At 43.4% G+C, this 16,675-nt stretch overlaps 1 long non-coding RNA gene across 2 annotated transcripts; it reads left to right on the forward strand.

Annotated features, from left to right (window-relative positions):
- Positions 1–416: 416 nt before the first annotated feature.
- LOC310767343 lies at positions 417–16,255 on the forward strand. Of its 2 annotated transcripts, XR_014550875.1 has the most exons (4): positions 417–574; positions 1,536–1,691; positions 8,906–9,053; positions 16,002–16,255. It is a non-coding gene; the product is annotated as an uncharacterized lncRNA (long non-coding RNA). The 2 variants fall into 2 exon arrangements; XR_014550876.1 differs by lacking the exons at positions 417–574; positions 1,536–1,691; positions 8,906–9,053 and adding an exon at positions 14,113–14,266.
- Positions 16,256–16,675: the final 420 nt, after the last annotated feature.

A 16,675-nucleotide genomic window follows, 5' to 3' on the forward strand; every position in this document is an offset into this window, starting at 1 on the left:
GGCCTGTAGGAGAGAGGCTAGCCATTGTGACCTCATTCTGACGCTCCCCGGCCTGTAGGAGAGAGGCTAGCCTTTGTGACCTCATTCTGATGCTCCCCTGGCTGTAGGAGAGAGGCTATCCATTGTGACCTCATTCTGATGCTCCCCTGCCTGTAGGAAAGAGGCTAGCCATTGTGACCTTATTTTGATGCTCCCCTGCCCGTAGGAAAGAGGCTAGCCATTGTGACCTCATTCTGATGCTCCCCTGCCCGTAGGAAAGAGGTTAGCCATTGTGACCTCATTCTGATGCTCCCCGGCCTGTAGAAGAGAGGCTAGCCATTGTGACCTCATTCTGATGCTCCCCTGGCTGTAGGAGAGAGGCTAGCCATTGTGACCTCATTCTGATGCTCTCCTCCCTGTAGAGGAGAAAATGGCCATTGTGATTCAATTCTGATGCCGCCTGCTGCTAGAAGAGAAACCGGCCATTGTGACTTCCAAGGTCACTGTGACCTTCTGTTGAGGCTGCTTTCCAGAAGAGGAGAGCCTGGCTTTTGCGATCTTGTGCTGGCGCATTTTGTCTGAAGGAAAGAAACTGGTGATTGTAACTTAATGATGATTTTCCTACCTAAAAAGCAGAGGCTGGGTGTTGTGACCTTTCGCTGATGCGCCTTGCCTAGAAGGGAGAGGCCTTGACATTATGTCTTCACACGAATGCACCTTACAGACTCGCATGGCTTTGTACGGATTCTGCCCACCTGAAAAAGAGAGAAACTGAGCAACATGCCCTCCCACAATGGCTGTTGGTCCACATTCTCAATTGGGTATGCAGCAGGTCTCTGACAGAGGGCCCAGCTCAGTCAAATTGGTCTCTGCTATGACATAATTATTATCAAAGTGCTTGCTGAATAAGGCTTCTTAAGACTTAGAATCTCCTCTCCTGCCTGTAAAACAGCATTTTTTGTTGGCTGATGTGTAAATTGAAAGTGTCACTTCACAATTGCAAATATGCTCTTTATGTTTCCATGACTTTCTCAATGACAAAAATGATCTTCCCAATAATAATAATAATGTCCACAATGTCAGTAAAAGCTGAATCTGCAATCCTCTTACGCCTAACTTTGGGTATGATGAGATCAGACAGCCATTTGCCAACCGTTGTCACCCTAAAGCTCTTTTAAAATAAACTTCAAAGAGGAGGTGTTGGTTCTGAGAAAGCAAATCACAGAGGTGGATGATGCATAGCTAATTTTCCCCCTGCTGCTGTTTCAAGTACAACTGAGTAATAGACCAGGTAATTCTGAAACTGTCTCCTTTTGATAACTCAGGTGTCATAATTTCTGGACATACATTAAAACCAGCTCAAAAGTTGACACAGTGTGTCTAGGTACGTCTGCTTTTGACAAGCTAAGCTGCACCTCGACCTGTCAAAGTAGCCACAAAGTCATTCTCTCTCTCTCTAAAACAAACTTTATTAGATTTCTGTCCAAAGAAAGACTGGTGAGGATGAAACAATTTTTGAAAAGAAAAATAAGGCTACCTTCCCCTTTTATAAACAGCTAGATATCAAGAATAAACTTTGCATGTATGGTGGATGTTGGGTACTGAAGAATCCAGGACATAGAAAAAAATCCATGGAGCCAACCTGGTGTTCCTACGAGTTGTGCATCCATACAGCCCCAAACTCGCTGCTACCCTGCCCCACCCCCATCCAGGTAAGTTGTATTGACTTCAGTGTCAGGAAGACAGCTCCACCCCACCCCACCCCACCCCACTCCACCCCACCCCACCCTTCTGCTTCTGCTTGGTCAGTTGGTCCAGTAGAAAGAGAGAAAGCAGAGACAGACCTTCACAGAAAGGCTCCTAATTAGAGGGGTAGGAAAAGAAGCATCGAAGGACAGAATAATAGAGATTTTGGATGTAAGTTGGAGAGAGGGTAGGTGGAAGGAAGGGGAAGAGATGGAGATCAAGTGTATCAAAGGCAGCAGAGAGGTCAAGGAGAAGGAGGGCCAAACAACTGATTTCATGGAGGAAGACCCACCAGAAATGAGCTGCTGTGCTCCATAGGTGTCAGGGACCGTGCTGAGGAGAGCTGCACTGAGGAGGAATGGTGGGAGACTTCCCCTCCCCCTGCTCCTGAGCAGGATCCTGAATCTTCCCAGGGGCAGTGGGAATGTATAGATTTGGAACAGTGGTTTGCAGAGGGACATAGTTCAGAAGACAGAAGTTGTGAAGAACTGGGTGGTGAACAGCTAGAAGAAGAAGAACTGGGAGAGAGAGTGTTAACAGACTCACTTTCGCTGGAAAGCGTCCATCTGCTCAGCCCAAGGTCGAAGAGAGCAGATAAGGTGGCAGCACAGAAAGCACAGTGGTTGCGAGATCAGGTTGCAAGATGCGGAAGTGACGTGGGTGACAAGGGAGGAAGTGGGTGAATTCCTTAATTGGGAGTACCTTCATTCCTAGGAATGGTTTCTTTGTTCTCTCGCTGTGATCATTAAAATCTCTAACTGGTAAGAGACTCCTTTTGCTTTGCTCTGTTTATCTACTGCCAAGGGGGTGGGGAGCTGAGTCCTTGAAAGTCTGTGGAGTTTGTGTTTTTGCTAATAAAGAGTTAACTCCAACTGTGGACTGTGTGATTACTGATTGGCATGCTCTGTGACACCAATTAGCAATGTCTCTCCAGGGTTTCATACGATGGACATTTTCAGCCCTGCTGGGAGATGCTAGGGACCTTCTGCATGCAAAGCACTCAGCCCTTGCCCAGTTTTGAGAAGACTCTCTGTCATCCAGACTTCTGGAAGGGAGGCACTGATGATCTGCCCCAGCAAAAGCAAACTTTTAAAATGCTCTCTGTGTTTGGTTATTGTATTTGCAGAGAGCTATGCAGCCTCGTGAAATGGCCTCAATAGTTCACCTTAGCTGCAACGTGCATTTCCGAAACCAAAGCATATAACTAATTCAATAGGAAGCAAATGGGACTGAAGAAGTTTTAAGAAGCAAGTTATATACTGTTACAAAAGATATATTCAGCCGCTTGGCCACAGAAGTCAATAAAGCTATGATGAATTACAGCAGCTGAAGGTCTAACCTGTATAGCTTTATGTACTTTAGCTGTGGTATTTGAAATATGCCCTTTACATACTTGGGGTTTATTGAAAAATACACAATAATTTTCATAACCACGGCTTGTAATTCTTAGGATTTTCATGGGACTTCTTGTTCCAGGATTTTGTTTGAAATGTATTTATTTTTCATCCCTGAGGGTCATGCTGGGAAAGTTAAAAGAAAAACAAGGCACCATTTGGCAGATATTATTCTTCGGTGCTGCAAAGCTTTTTGGTGGGTAAAAAGCAATTAGAAAGTTGCACCTGAATTCAGTTTTTGCTACACACATTTGCTATAGACATAATGAGCAACATGTAAAGAATAGGAATGTTTCTTCAACAATTAATTCTTAATTGCTGGTTCACACATGCATGGTCATCATATATTGATTCTAATATCAAAAACTGTCATAAGTATGGCTGGTCTGTCACAGTTGGAACAGTCACAGCACCTGACACTACCCCAAACTTTTCAACTGAGTCAATTCACACCTCCAACTGCAAGGCTGAAATTACACATGACCCAAGCTATAGAATCATGGAGGAGACCTTGGAAGCCACCCAGCCCAGTGTAGGATCTGCAATGTAAGCCTTCCTCAACCTCATGCCCTACAGATGGTTTAGACTACAATTCCAGTCATCCCTACCCATAGGGATGTAATGATTCTTCAACATGAACTTCGTTGGACTGGTCATGTGGTGTGGATGCCTGATTATCATCTTCCAAGGCAACTATTCTATTCCAAACTTAAAAATGGAAAGTGTAATGCTGATGGTCAACAAAAGAGGTTTAAAGACTCTCAGGGCAAATCTAAAGAAATGTAGGATAAACACCAACAACTGGGAAACACTGGCCTGCGAGCGCTCCAATTGGAGAACAGCCTTTACCAAAGGTGCCATGGACTTTGAAGACACTCGAACTCAGGATGCAAGGGAGAAACGTGCTAAGAGGAAGGCACGCTTGGCAAATCCACACCGTGATCAACTCCCACCTGGAAACCTCTGTCCCCAATGTGGAAGGACGTGTGGATCCAGAATTGGCCTCTACAGTCACTTATGGACTCACTGTTAAAACCGTGTTCATGGAAGATAACCTCACTCGGCTATGAGTGATCGCCAAAGAAGAGGAACCCATAGGCCATGCTGACTAGGGCTGATGGGAGTTGTAGTCCAAAACATATGAAAGATACCAGGTCAAAGAGTGTATAGCATTCCTGACTGAGAACCACCCAGCTTCTTGCTTAAAAACCTTCAATGGAGGAGTGCTCGCCACCTCCCAAGGGAGTCTGACTGTGCCTCCTTCTTCTCAAAAAGTTGTCCTGGGCTATGATTCATAGACGCCAACTGTAACAGGCCCATATTGAGAACAATCGGGGGCAGAGGAGGCTGAGTGTGGAGCTGCATGTGGTTTGGCTTCAGTAGTTGTTGGCTCCTCCTCATCCTGAGGGAAAGGAAGGGGGAAGCAGCCCCAGGCTGGTGGTGGTGGTAGGAAGAAGAGGAGGAGACTAACCGCCAGAGAGGAGAAGCCAGCAGCCATTGCAGCCATGGTGCAGCTGCGTTTGGCTCCACCCCTTAACTCCTCCCAGCATCCCATCATGCATGTGTCATTGCCCCCCCATCTTCTACTCAAGTTGGCATCTCTGCTATGAATGCCTTGCTGCACATTATTGTGCCTGAATCAGGGCCATGGTGTGTGCTGCTGCTGTTAAAGTGACCAGACTAGGCATTTTCAGCTTACCATCATCGCAACAACTTTTCGCTAAGAAAGAAGAATAAATCAGTTCTCAGGCTGGAGGGGAAGTGACCCTCTCACTATAGTCATGACTATCCACCCATCACATTTTAGGACATGAGAACTGCAAAAGACAGATTTGCAAAATACATTTCCTAGGGTTGCCATGTTTCAAAAAGTAAAAGTCAGGACACTCCAGAAGTTTTTTAAGGAAGACCTCAATTCCCCCCCCCCCCCGGAAAACCCAAAGAAATCGAAACATGATTTTTTTTGATTGACTTGCCTAAGATCCAGGACAAAGCACCACATTTTGGAAATTCCCCCCAGACATCAATTACACCTTTGAAATCCTGGTAATGTCTGGGAAAATCCGGACGTATGGCAGCCCTTGTTTCCTACAGTGTTCAATGCTAAAGATACTTCAGAAAGGAAGAGACTGAATCCATTTGCAGCTTGATGAACTCTGTTGTCACCTTGTGGCAAGCTCTGCTTCAGCATGGAGAGCTTCATCTTGGCACATCATCTAGGCACATTACATCTTGGAAGACGGGGAGGAAACCCCACCGTTTTATCAGCTTCATGCTGATATGGTTATTTAGCAGAGGTTTCAGACATATTTAAAATGATGCATTTACTGCCCTTGACATGGGATAAGTTGTGACTGCTTCAGAACCTGATGCAAGAAATGTTTAAAGGGAATTTCAGCAGTGGTTGGCAGGATACCATCAGCAGTCTTGCTAAAAGGTGAGCTGCAGAAGACTGATTTTTCAAATAGGGTTTACTTTTTTATTGGTTTTCACAATATTATAAACAAACAAACACACAAGACAAACAAACATAACAAACATAAATCATAGCCTTATTGAAAATTAGTTATTAACTTTGTTAAGTGACTTCCTCGCTTCCCCTTGGTTGAATTTCATTGCATGTCCTTTTAACGGTTTTCCAAATCCCAATTTTTATGAAATTTAACTTAAACATTAACATCCTTAAATCTTCACCTTATATAATTAAACATATTAATTCATCACTTAACATAAATAAAATCCTAAGCCTATTAAGTATCTGCAAGCTATTTCCGGTTAATTTAACTTAACAAATTTAACTAAATAATCATTAAATTTATTCCATTCTTCCTGATATTCCTCCTCCTTCTGGAGGACTCTTCCGGTTAGGTCGGCTAGCTCTGAAAAATCCATCATCTTCATCTGCCATTCTTTCCAAATAGGGTTTATTTATTCATTAGGCTGATCAAATCAGGCTTTTCCAGAGCCGTCTAGTTAGTAAATGCAAAATGGCTAAGGGATACACATTTTAAGTTGCATAGTACACACAGAGCCTAGGACTTGCTGATCAGAAGGTCGGCAGTTCGAATCCCCACGAGCTCTCGTTGCTCAGCCCCTGCTGCTGCCAACCTAGCAGTTTGAAAGCACATCAAAGTGCAAGTAGATAAATAGGTACTGTTCTGGAGGGAAGGTAAATGGCGTTTCCATGCGCTTCTCTGGTTCTCCAGAAGCAGCTCAGTCATGCTGGCCACATGACCTGGAAGCTGTATGCCGACTTCCTCGGCCAATAAAGTGAGATGAGTGCTGCAACCCCAGAGTCCGCCACGACTGGACCTAATGATCAGGGGTCCCTTTAACTTTACCTTTAGTACACACAAGGTGAATGACACGTGACTTTAGTTTGCTTGCTTCTTTATTTATTTATGGTTTCCCACCCTGCCCCCCCCCAAAGCATGCAAACAAAATAATAAACTAGCATTAGGATGTCAAAAGAACAGGAAAGTTATAACAATTTCCTATTTACAGATGTAACTGAAATCGCATTCAGTTTCTGCATACGGCTCCTTCGTCAGCTAGAGGTAAAAAGTTAAAAGACCCCTGGATGGTTAAGTCCAGTCAAATATGACTATGGGGTTGTGGAGCTCATCTCGCTTTTCAGGCTGAGGGAACCGGCGTTTGTCTACAGACAGCTTTTTGGGTCATGTGGTTAGCGTGACTTAATCACTTCTGGTGCAACGGAACAACGTGACTAAAGCCAGAGCACATGGAAACACCATTTACCTTCCTGCTGGAGCGGTACCTATTTATCTACTTGCACTGTTGTGCTTTCGAACTGCTAGGTTGGCAGGAGCTGGGACAGAGCAAAGAGATATCACCCTGTTGCGGGGATTCAAACCGTCAACCTTCCAATCAGCAAGCCCCAGAGGCTTAGTGGTTTGAACCACAGCGCCACCCACGTCCCTTTACCTCATCTACAAGCCTATTATCTGTGTCTCTCCTTGTTCTCTACCACGACTACTGTGGCTAATATTTAAAGGCAAAGGCAAATTTTTAGGAATTTAAAGAGATGGAAGAGAAATTCATACCTCCAGAAATCTGACCATGCAGACTTAAACACAGCTATGTCTCTTAATTCTATGTCTCTAATTAAGTAATGTGTTCTAAAATGCATATATTATGGGACAACGACATAGAAAATGCACTATATTAAAGAAAAATATTTGCATATTATGCAGAATTACCTGTACAAATCAAATGTGTGTATTAGAAATGCACACTAAAAAGCTGGCAGATTTTCAGGAAGAAATTTGCTATATATATAAATCATAAACTGTTATGGAATACAGCAAACTAAAGTTGAGGATGGAAAAATGAGAAACTGAGAGAAACCAGCTTTGACAGATTCATGCATCCCTATAGATTACAAAATAATAATAATAATAACATGAAGCCATGTACATTTTGAGCTGTATTCAGCTCTTCTCTTCTGGGATAATATGAAAAGTAAGCAATAACAAAAGAAGAATAAAAAGGGAAACAATACATTACAAAAGTTTTTCCTCTCAAATTGTCCACACTAGAGATTTTCTAGCAAGCAAGGAAACCCCCCCAAACATTCAACCAGAGCAACATTATATATGCACAAGTGCGTGGCGAGTTCCCACCTCCCCATCGGAAATAAAGACACAAGACACCAATATTTTAGGTTAATGGGCGAAAATAGGCAACAACTTTATTGATTACAGGAATTGAGCGGTATTGGCTTAGGCATTGGTCCTACCGACTAACCGGCTTCAGCCTGATTGCTTGAAGACTGGCAAGGGTTAACTGCCAGTAGGGGGAGTCCTGCTGATGCACATCAACTAGGAGCTCCCCCGGGGTCACCGCTCGGGGGCGTGCCTTAGGCCCACACCTCCATAGGCTTCGGACAGGGCAATGCCCCCCGGAATCCTTTACCAGACTACCCTTTGATATGGGGGAAGGTGATGGCGCTTCCTCCCCCCCTCATCTGCATAACGATACCCTCACCAATGCCTAACCACCAATGCCGAGGAAGTTGTGACGATTTGCTATGAGGTAGGCGAAAAACCAAATGGCCGGTGCCAATTTGCCAAGTGGAAAAAATTCCTACCAGGCCCCTTGACGACGACCAACCGAAGTCCATAGCAATGTCAGAGTGCCAAACCTAAAGGGTGGGAGGGTGGGAAACCGGGGCAGCTGGAGCGAAGAAAGAGGGAAATCCTCGGCCGTGCCAGCCCTAAATAGTGCGGGCCACGCCTCCCAGGCCAGCTGATTGGCTGGCAAAGGAGATGACGCGTCCGAGGATTCCCCCAGTCTCGCGGGGGCTGTAAGCCAGCCCCCGTGCATGTGGGGAGGGCGTGAAGCCTGCAACCCCACCTCCTCTCCTGCTCGGAAGTGGCTTTAACACGAACACCAGTCTTAAGATAAACAGAATGTGTTTGGTGAAATTTCCCAACTTTAAGTAGGAATGTTAAAATGCAGAACCGACAGCCAAAGTGGCTTTAAATAATTAACAGTGCAATGCTAAACATATTTACACAGAAGCAAGACCTAGTGCATTCAATCTGACTTCTTTCTGAGTAGACATGCAGAGAATTGTGTTGTAAATCACTTTTCTTTCTCAAACAAAAGAGAGAACTTTGCCTGGAAAATGGGTATTCATTCCCAATCGAGCTAATGATGTAGTTGAGAAAGGGTGTTCCATTAACAGCTTCCCGGCAGACCAATCTTTCTCTGTCTCTCTCTCTCACTTTCAATAACACAATTTTTTGTTGAATAATTCTTAGGACTGCTTAGAAGTAATTGTGGTGGATGAATGAACACACTAAATGGAAACTGCATCACTTGTGCGCAATGATTCAAGCTATCCTAGAATGGGTGCATCTTAAGAAGAGCTGCAGGGAAATGCTTGCGTGATAAGAGTGAATAGCAAAGGTAATAACATGATGAAATGCTGTACCTTGGAGGGGAATTATTCAATTTAAGCCTTTACATAGAATATTCCGTGTGCCCGTCTGAATGACATAAGCTGTGCTGCCTTGTGTTATCAGGAGATAATGCGGTTGTGACAATTTGCTCAGTGGCAAGAATCCATTGCCTGGTTCCCACAGGCAAAATGGCGTGCCGAGATGATCTCCCAGTGTTTAGGAAAGCAACGTGTACAGAATTAACTTTGGCTCTTGGGTTTCTGCAGATGGAAGAGTAAACTGCAAGTGCTTGACAGAGCACTGTCTAGACCTGAGTTTTTACCGGCAGTGTTATTAGCTGACATTCAGGCATATTCCTGAAAATAATTGTTCTGCCATAAAAGCCAACTTCCTTTTTTTTTAATCCCTCAATGGCTGCTTAAAATACCTAGAATTAAAAATGTAATAGCTGACCAGATTCTCCTTCTTCAGGTTGTCAGACTAATAACACTGCCAATAATAGCTCGGGTTCATATTTCAGAAATTGAAACTCTAACTTTACTACTCCAGGCGCTTGCTCCCAAAGTCGTCCCTAACAATCCCATCCAAAATGAAGAAGAAGAAGAAGAAGAAGAAGAAGAAGAAGAAGAAGAAGAAGAAGAAGAAGAAGAAGAGGAGTTTGGATTTGATATCCCACTTTATCACTACCCGAAGGAGTCTCAAAGCGGCTAACATTCTCCTTTCCCTTCCTCCTCCACAACAACACTCTGTGAGGTGAGTTGGGCTGAGAGACTTCAGAGAAGTGTGACTAGCTCAAGGTCACCCACCAGCTGCATGTGGAGGAGCAGGGAATCGAACTCAGTTCAGCAGATTACAAATCCACCGCTCTTAACCACTACACCACACTGGCTCCAGTGATGATCAGTGAGTTTGTATTCTCCATATACTGAAACCCAAAGGCAAGATACAGTGGTACCTCGGGTTACAGATGCTGCAGGTTACAGACGCTTCAGGTTACAGACTCCGCTAACCCAAAAATAGTACCTTGGATTAAGAACTTTGCTTCAGGATGAGAACAGAAATTGTGCTCTGGCAGTGTGGCGGCAGCAGGAGGCCACATTAGCTAAAGTGGTACCTCAGGTTAAGAACAGTTTCAGGTTAAGAACAGACCTCCGGAACGAATTAAGTTCTTAACCCAAGGTACCACTGTATACCCAATCTCATCCAGTTAAGTACAGTACATGTGCACCATTGGTCAAATAATCAGTGATAGTGATGCTCAGCAATTTCAAGGAGGAAGGCATAGGTCCATTGTCAAACAGTTACATAATGCTATGACAGATCATATAAATTAATTCGTGCAGCCCAGCCCTTAATGACTCAACATGTTATAAATATTTTTGCAGTGCCGGATATAACATTGCTACATGGGCAGCCCAGCTGCCTAGACAACCACTTTAAATGCGTCACAAGGGAATGCTGTTCTATTGAGATATAGTTCTCAGATGCTCTTCAAGCTGTGGCTCATCCAGCACTTGTCCTATCTTAGGATATGCTGAAGCCTAATGAATTAATTAAAGACTGGGATAAAGTAGGATGACAAATGGAGCCAGTGAACCACAATCTCTCACTCATGGAGGCATGATCTTTGCTTGCCCTGAGTTTGGGAAGGGATGTGTGGAGGAACCGTTTTTCCAATCCCTCCAACAAACATATTTCTCTAACATGCTTAGCATTTAACCTAGTAGAGCATTGTGGAATTTTTAAAGGGCTTCTAGAAAGACTGGGGACTCATTCATTCATTCATTCATTCATATTATTTAGCGTAGCTGAAACTATTCTTTAGCAAACACTTTTGGCAATTCTGAAGACTGGCTTTTTGTTTCAATGGGTTTGCCTGTTTCTTTGGATCCTCCTTTACTGTCACTTGGCCAAATCGATGTCATCTGATAGGCTGAACAGATTATGACCCTTGATTGGGTGAGAGCCCCCGTGTGACTAATTTAGGGAGGAGAAGCAGAGGGCAATATACAAGCCGTATTGGCTGTGGCTTTTGCACACACACACACACACACACACACACACACACACACACACACACTAGATTTGGAACTGCTTAGTTAATTTTTTCCACTTCCGCCTTTCTTTATCACACAGTTGGGATTTCAAATGAATGTTGTGAGCATATCTGACAGTTTTAAGAACATTCTAGATGGAATAATTCTAAGGAGTGTGCAATTCACTTGTTTTTCATATATCGTGAATAAAGTCTCATATACTTTCTATCTATATCTATCTATCTATCTATCTATATCTATCTATCTATCTATCTATCTATCTATCTATCTATCTATCTATCATCATCCTCTAGGGCTGCTTGTGTGAAGTGGCTTTTGTACACTGCTGCCTTATCTGAGAGCTGGTTCTCCATGAAACTGGAGAACTGCAAGCACAGTTGTTCTTAGCAGGATAATGATGATTTATTCGATTTGTGCATCGCCTACACAGAAGCCTCTAGGCGACATACAAATAAGAAATATGATTTAAAATACACAAATACAATTACATCTCATATAAAAACATCAATGACCCACCCATCCATTACACAAAACAATAGATGGGGGGGGGATGCTTCCCAGTACTAGAAACAACAATAGCAACCACGATAAAACTGTCATTGAGAGGGAGATGTTAGCTGTAAACCCTAAAATCCTTTCCTCTGTGAAAACTGAAAATTACTAACACACACACACACACACACACATTCTTGTATGGGGGGTGGGGACTGTCTCTGCATAACACTGAAGGGATTGTACAGAAGATATCAAGTAAATTTCCCTGGGGGAGAGTGTTGCATAGGCAGGGAGTCACCCCTTTTTCTTGTTGACACATTTCACATTTGTGACAGACTGTGAGAAGGGCTCTGTAGATGATCTTAAGGCCTGGGTAGTCAAGTAATACTTAAAATCTTTGTAAGTATTGTAATACTTACAATTATGTATTTTATGGATTGTTTAATATATTTAAAGAGTAACCTGCCCTGGGGTCATAAAATACAAATGGTGGAATTTAAGCATAATAATAATAATAGTAATAATAATAATTAAAAAACAACAACAATTGATTTTCATTCAGGTAAGGTAAAGGAACCCCTGACCATTAGGTCCAGTTATGACCCACTCTGAGGTTGCGGTGCTCATCTCGCTTTAATGGCCGAGGGAACCAGCCTACAGCTTCCGGGTCATGTGGCCAGCATGACTAAGCTGCTTCTGGTGAACCAGAGCAGTGCACGGAAACGCCGTTTACCTTCCCGCCGGAGCGGTAGCTATTTATCTACTTGCGCTTTGATGTGCTTTCGAACTGCTAGGTTGGCAGGAGCCATGGGAGCTCACCCTGTCGCGGGGATTTGAACCGCCAACCTTCTGATTGGCAAGTCCTAGGCTCTGTGGTTTAACCCACAGTGCCCCCTGCGTACTGGGGTCCAAATCTTATAATGTTTTATAGGTTAAAGACAACACTTTGCATTGGGCCTGAAAACAAACTGGCAGCCAGCAAAAACACCTGCCATAATATGTTCAAAATGCAGGGGCCCATGAGTAAACATGCTGCCATTTGGAGCGGCCTGGTGGAGTTAATTCAGCTCATACGTTGGAGGTTGCCCATCCTTGAACTGTAGAATGCATTGACTCTCCATAGTGACTTTAGACATCTAAATGGGAATCAATGCAGGAATCCAAAACCCGCAGCCTCCCATGCCAAGATACGCTGGCAAATTAAAATAGCTGAACGGAAATGGATGGACCTAAGAGTTATTGGTCTGCTTAATATGCTCATCTCTCTAATGACCTCAACAAATATAATGGATCTAGGATCTGATATGTTTTCACTGCTTGTCTCTTTAGATTTAATAGTCAGTTGATCAGGAGAAGAATAGAGAGAATGCACGATGAAAGTCAATCAAAGCTAATCAAACAGCCTTTAAAAAAATCTATTCAGTTGCTTCTTTTGAAACTTCCTAGTTGCTGCCGCTGCTGCCAAGTAAGCAGCACATAGCCAAGACATCATAAACACGGCTTTATTCACATCCATCTCATGAAGGCTTAGCCAACTCCTGTTGCAACCAGGAGCTGAATGAGTGTTCTGCTTGAGCGGTAGGACTCCCAGCTCAGAATCATCACACACTTTGTGGGTCTGCTTAACATGTTATGAATTTTCTTTGTGGAAAGTGCTGCTGTGTAGCACCTGTCGAATGTATGAAGAAGTGCTTATCAGACACCAGGATGACACTGGCTACTATAATGGAAAAGGCTCTACACCATGCTCCCTGTGGTCTAATCACAATAAAAAGCATAATGTAGAACAAGGCTCTTCCAAATCATTTTATCATGGAGACTCAACTCCAGGCCCTATGAGATAGAACTGCTTATCCAAACCATTTCAATATAGTCTGTGGTACAGAGCGGTCACTGAAATTTCCTTGGATGGTAGGCAGCCTGCACTGGGGGAAGTGAGACCCACATTCATGTCAGTGGTTTGGTCCTATCTTCCAGTGGTTATTATGTTCCTATAGGGTAGCGCTGTGGTCTAAACCACTGAGTCTCTTGGACTTGTTGATCAGAAAGTTGGCGGTTCAAATCCCCGCGACGGGGTGAGCTCCCGTTGCTCTGTCCCAGCTCCTGCCAACCTAGCAGTTCGAAAGCATACCAACGCAAGTAGATAAATAGGTACCTCTGTGGCGGAAAGGTAAATGGCGTTTCCATGGACTCTGGCACTTGTCATGGTGTCCCGTTGCAGCAGAAGTGGTTTCGTTATGCTGGCCACATGACCCATAAAAGCTGTCTGCAGACAAACACTGGATCCCTTAGCCTGAAAGCAGAGATGAGCACCACACCCCATAATCAAATTCAACTGGACTTAACTGCCCAGGGATCCTTTACCTCTACCTATTATGTTCCTATCTGCTCAACTGATTGGTTCCAGAACAACTTGGTACCTATGGCAATTCTGCTCTGAGATGAACCTGAGCTATTTCCCCTCTGCCTCATGCTGGTTGACATCTACATTTAAATGCTGAGATGTTTGTTAGGAATTTGCAGGGAGATGGTATCAATCAATATGAGTGCCAGCAGTGGTTTGAATGTTGGCTCAGAAGCAAGGGCCTGGGTTTTGATTGCCTTGCGATGGAGTTTATGTATAGTGCTTAATGTGGCTGGTTGGTTTATTGGCATTTAGTGTGGGCAGGTAAGAGGTTTAGATAATGGCCAGCAATCTGAGGCATGTTGGGTAGACCTTACTCTACTAACCAACCCCTATTGTTGACCGGCTGAGGAAGGGGATGCTTGGTGCGATGATCTTGGAGCCTGTCAGGTGCCAGCTTATGATCACTGAGTACCAGGTTGGGGCTGGGGCTGGGGCTGGGGCTGGGGCTGGGGCAAACACCTAGGGCTTCCTTTATGAGAAAATGGTTTTGCCTCCCTTCACAATAGCTTGGATGAAGGAGGCACAAGATTTTCTTTGGCTTGGCACATGTTGTCTTTGTTATATTTTCATAAATATGTCCTTTTACCATAGCCATGTACAGAGTCTTTATCCTGGGTATGGGGCAAATCGAAGCTACCGAGCTGCAATTTTGATGGTTAAAAATGAATAAATAAAAAGGGTGTATTATGTTCTGTTTCAAAGGGGCCAAGTATTGGTGGTGGGAGGAACTTTGTGATAGCTGCCTGGAAAGACAGACCATATAGAAAAGTAAAAGAAAATGATCCAGGAAACTCATGTGTGACTTAGGGGTGGCATCAACAAGGCAGGTTGTGCCATCTTTTTTAAATGGTGGTTTAACCATTTAAACTATCCTGAACTATTATATGTAATTGGAGTCTCACCATTTGGGATTAGGATTGCAGCAAGCACAGTAATTTCTCAAATGAATATCTCTTTCTCTATATATTTTTCAAAAAATTGATGGCATAAATAATGGGGGGACGTATTGGCTTCACATAAGCATATGTTACTGAGCACAAAAGCTTTAATCAGGAAATGATGGATAACCATATTTAGGCAGAGTATTAGCCTAATGACGTATGAAAGTGTAGTGTAGTTAAGTTATATTCAAATTTATTCTTTTAAAAGTCCTTGCTTTTTCAAGTCACGATCACTTCATCCTTGTCCCCATGGATTAGTTCTCACTGTTAAACTAGCATTTGGCTTGCTCCATTTGAGTCTGCAGGTGGGAGATGACATATTTGAATCTGAGTCACCAAGTGCAGGCTGAAGTGGTTCAGTCATATAACCATAAAACTAGGCATATAGGAGTTAGTAATCTGGTTTGGATGTCTTCCATTAGATGCATAGATTCTGAATCATTAGTCTTATCCACAAGCACTGATATTTTCCGTTATATATGAAATAACCTTAGTTCTGAACTTCGAGTTAGCATTTTATCACGATTCGCATGAGCTATTTAAAGGTATTAATAACACCCAGTTTACTATACAGTAGTACCTCGGGTTAAGAACTTAATTCGTTCTGGAGGTCTGTTCTTAACCTGAAACTGTTCTTAACCTGAGGTTCTGCTTTAGCTAATGGGGCCTCCCGCTGCCGCATGATTTCTATTCTCATCCTGAAGCAAAGTTCTTAACCCGAGGTACTATTTCTGGGTTAGCGGAGTCTGTAACCTAAAGCGTCTGTAACATGAAGCATCTCTAACCTGAGGTACCACTGTAATGGTAAACCCTTATAGCTTGTTCCCAAACTGAAGATAATGCCAATTATAGAAATCAGAGTGTATTTTGTCTTGATCCAAGTGAAGCATGACCCATTTAAGAGTAGAAGTATCTACATAATTTGCATATCAAAACTGTGCTATTCTTCAGTTTAAACGCTGGGCAGAAACTAGCAATTTCAATGGGGTGGCACACTGTCCCCTATAACTAAGATTGTGTGAATTTTGCACAATTACTTTTTCTCTCTCTTTCAGGTCAGCTTGTTTCTTCTCTCTTCCTGGATTAGTCATATGGGTCAAAGATCATCCAGTGGACATGATGACATCACAGCACCATTTGGTAGTGAGAGGTTGGCTGCAGAACATTTTGCTTCAGATGACTCAAGGAAATGGTTCATAAAAGCTGTTCATAAAATACAATTCCATAAAAGCTGTTCTTAAAATATGACCCCAAAGGTTTTCCTAACTGCTGATTTTTGAAAATATTAAATAGAACAGACACAACATTTTCTTCCAGTAGGGTCTGTAAGACAGGAGTGTGACCCTCTAATGATGATGAACTACCATAATCCCTGACCATTAGCTGGTATTTATGGTAAGGTAAAGGTAAAGGGACCCCTGACCATTAGGTCCAGTCGTGACTGACTCTGGGGTTGCAGTGCTCATCTCGCTTTATTGGCCGAGGGAGTCGGCATACAGCTTCCGGGTCATGTGGCCAGCATGACAAAGCCGCTTCTGGCAAACCAGAGTAGCGCATGGAAACGCTGTTTACCCTCCCGGCGGAGCGGTGCCTAGTTATCTACTTACACTTTGACGTGCTTTTGAACTGCTAGGTTGGCAGGAGCAGGGACTGAACAATGGGAGCTCACCCGGTCGCGGGGATTCGAACTGCCGACCTTTTGATTGGCAAGTCCTAGGCTCTGTGGTTT

This window comes from Podarcis filfolensis, assembly GCF_964270895.1.
Source record: "Podarcis filfolensis genome assembly, chromosome: 7".
NCBI lineage: Eukaryota > Metazoa > Chordata > Lepidosauria > Squamata > Lacertidae > Podarcis > Podarcis filfolensis.